Here is a 3,226-nt window from a genome sequence, read left to right as displayed (position 1 = left end):
CTACTAACGGGTCCTCACAGGCTTTTAGTAGACGAAAATCCAATTTTATTTGTCTATAAGTAAATAAAACTGTATTTTGTCCACTGAAAGCCTAAAAGGGATCCGTTGTTGGTGCTGTCAGTCCACTGGATTGCAGGCGCTCCATCAAAACGCAGTTCATATATAGAGCCAGCAGTATGTGTGACGTAGTAAAACAATGCCTTTTCAATACATTATCTAAAGACTCCGACTATCTTGTATCATAAGTGTCATCAAGTGTTAGATTAGAATCATAGAATTTGAGATTATCGGCATTTTTTACGACGTCCCACGCGCTACGGCTCTATATGTTTAGGATCCCTGGAATCAAAAATAAAAAATATTACGTACAGAGAAAAATGACATTTATTTTAATATAATCATCACAATCATTGGTCCGTAGAAATTACACTTACACATTACGGCCCCTCACATCTGATTGGTAGCATGATCGCGCGATAAAACATCCGTCCCTATCGCACTTACTAATAGTGCGATAGGGAGATGTTTTATCACTTTTCGCGCGATCATGCTACCCGTTCAGGCGTCTTTTCAGCGTCGACGTCCCTTATACTTATCATTTCTACATTCAACTTGTAAAGTATGGGGCCCTATTAGAGCCTGTTCACACTAGCGATTCTTTTCGGCGATGCGAGATCGCGGCGTGCACGCAACGAGCTCGCCGCGGGTCGTCGCGGTATCGCGGCGATTATTTTATCGCAATAATATCGCCGCGAGCAAACTTTATATGTGTGTGATATCGCAGCTTGCTCGCCGCGTGCTCGCGGCGATATTAATGCTAGTGTGAACAGGCTCTAATAGGGCCCTTCTTAAATCTTCAATAAGAAGCTCATGCCCCCGTGGCGTTTTTAACACTGGATATTTATTAATGTATGCTCCGATGGTCATTTCTGAAGTCTCTATTTCCTTCAATCTATTTTTGGAAGTTTTTTGCCACTTCTCTATCACTAAATGCCAGGGTTCTGTACAGTTTTGGAGCCACTGGATATCTTCATCTGCACCACCATCTGGAAAGATACATGGACTCATAAAAAAATAATGAAATAAAGACTTCAAAATAATTTAATTTAGTAAAATAAGTTGCAAGTTATTAATGTAATTAACTAGTGTCATGCCAAATCATGGGATTAGGTTGTCAAGCGGACCCCAGGTTCAATTGAACCGTGTCAGAAAGGTGGGCCAAACGTTAGGAGGATGATGAAACTGCAAGTTATTAAAGTTGCTAGAAAGAGGCCAAGGAAAGGCAGTCAGACAAACAACACAGTTGTCCTTTTTCCTTTGAGGTTTGAATACAATTAATAACCTATTTGGGAGATGCTCTAATCCAACAGTGGGATCACATTTGGCTATTAAAAAATAAAACCCAGGTAGATAACTTAAAACTTGCCTTCTTCGACGACTTCTGGCTCGTTGCTGTTATTGTTGATGTTGCTGCCATTTTTCTTTTAATAACCTTAGCCTCCCTTAATTCGCGGCGCCTGTTTTGTAGACAGTCATATAATTTGCCTTTTGCACATCTTTTTATTTTAAGTTTAGTATCATTAATGTATGGAATAAAGTAAGTACTTATATTTTCCTTTTTGAATACTTCAGTTATTTCTTGTGCTTTTGTAAGAAGTAGAGAACTGTCTATTCTTTTATTTGGGTCTGATTGCATTAGGTCTTTTATTATTATATTGCAAACTTTTCTTCGCCCATTATTTGATAATTTGCCTTGTTCTGAATATAAATTTAGCAGGCCTTGTCCTTCATTCGATTTTAAGAGTAGATTTTTCAACGGCTGAAATACACAAAAATAAAATTAATTATTAAAATAATTGAGTAGGTTATTATGATATAATATTGTCTTCGGTTAGCGCGATAGTTAAACATAATTGTAGAACTTACACAAGAAAGTCCCAACGCCTAAGGCATAATTTTCTGGTCTAGGGGAATCGAATACTTGGCTTGGGAACCTAGATTGTATAAAACAAGCCTATTGACTAGTTATCCTTTTCGCATGTTTTGAAGCTGAGCTGACTCTGGGTGTCCTGTGTGCCAAACCCATTAAGTTTAAGATGAGATGACTGTGTATCAACTAATTTTATCGCGTAAGTATATAATGAAATTCCATGAATAACTTTAAGACTTTTTGTTGTAAACTTATAAAGTCATTATATAGTTACACCACTTACTTGTTTAAATTGAATAATAGCTTATATAGAATATACTTGTATAAATTGAATATGAATACTACAACAATAAGAAGACCTACATCAGCCATTATGCGAATACAAGAACGCCAACACTCTTACTGCGTGGCCAAAAACAGCCGGAACAACAATCGATCAAATCGCTTATTTAAATAAAATAGAATACTTTAATGCGAACCAAGCGAACCATGGTAAATGTACAGTTGTTACAATAAAATTCATAGAACACATGGCATCCTGATACTAAGACAATGGTACAACTTACCTTGAAAAGTATGAATATATTGGGGTAAACCCCACTGCTTTAATAACTGAGGGACGTCTTGGTCAATGTCATCATCCATCTCGTCACTGGTTTTGTAATAATAACCCAAAAGGCGAAAACACTTCAAATTCAATCTGCAATACTGCGCTCGCTCGCTGGTCAAAACACAATGGCCGCCAAGCCGGACGCCGGCTCGGGTGCGGGTGGCGGTGGCGGGGCGGGATGCGAGCGCGCGAGTTTGTTTACAAAAACACAGTTTTCGATAAACAGTACAAGATACTTTGCTATGAATACCACCTCGATTGTTATTGTAACATTATTATTTTATAATATTTTAAAACACACTAACAAATAGCACGGAGTAATACATGCATTGTACCGTTTACTGTTTCCGGTGCGGTTTTTACTATAATAGTCTTGTTAAGGCCTAACACTACATAAAGGGTAAACCAAACTAAACGATTTTTAAGTGACGCTACGAACGATATGTACTGCAAACAATAATGTAGTTGTAATAAAAATATTATTGTTTTGATTACAAACACACTCGTAGTCTACCAGTAACATTGTAAATCATTAACCGTAATTGGATCATTTAGTAATTGCGAATCTCTGTTTCTTATTACTTACAATACATTATATAAATATTAACAGAATTCTTGTTCATGATACATAAATTATTGATGTTTTTGTTCAATTATATTTTTTTGTAAGCTACATTAATCAAATA

The 3,226-nt window shown here is 36.7% G+C and overlaps 1 long non-coding RNA gene across 2 annotated transcripts; it reads right to left on the bottom strand.

The window, feature by feature from the left end:
* Positions 1-259: 259 nt before the first annotated feature.
* LOC126055971 (uncharacterized) lies at positions 260-2,635 on the bottom strand. 2 transcript variants are annotated; one of them, XR_010277132.1, is made up of 4 exons: positions 2,497-2,629; positions 1,927-2,069; positions 1,427-1,819; positions 260-1,046 (listed from the first exon to the last, which is right to left on the bottom strand). It is a non-coding gene; the product is annotated as an uncharacterized LOC126055971 (long non-coding RNA). The 2 variants fall into 2 exon arrangements; XR_010277131.1 differs by lacking the exon at positions 1,927-2,069 and having other exon boundaries at positions 266-1,046; positions 2,497-2,635.
* Between the last annotated feature and the right edge of the window lie 591 nt (positions 2,636-3,226).

Source organism: Helicoverpa armigera, chromosome 2, assembly GCF_030705265.1.
Source record: "Helicoverpa armigera isolate CAAS_96S chromosome 2, ASM3070526v1, whole genome shotgun sequence".
In the NCBI taxonomy this organism is placed as follows: Eukaryota; Metazoa; Arthropoda; class Insecta; order Lepidoptera; family Noctuidae; genus Helicoverpa; species Helicoverpa armigera.
This window is presented reverse-complemented; position numbering and strand designations above follow the sequence as displayed.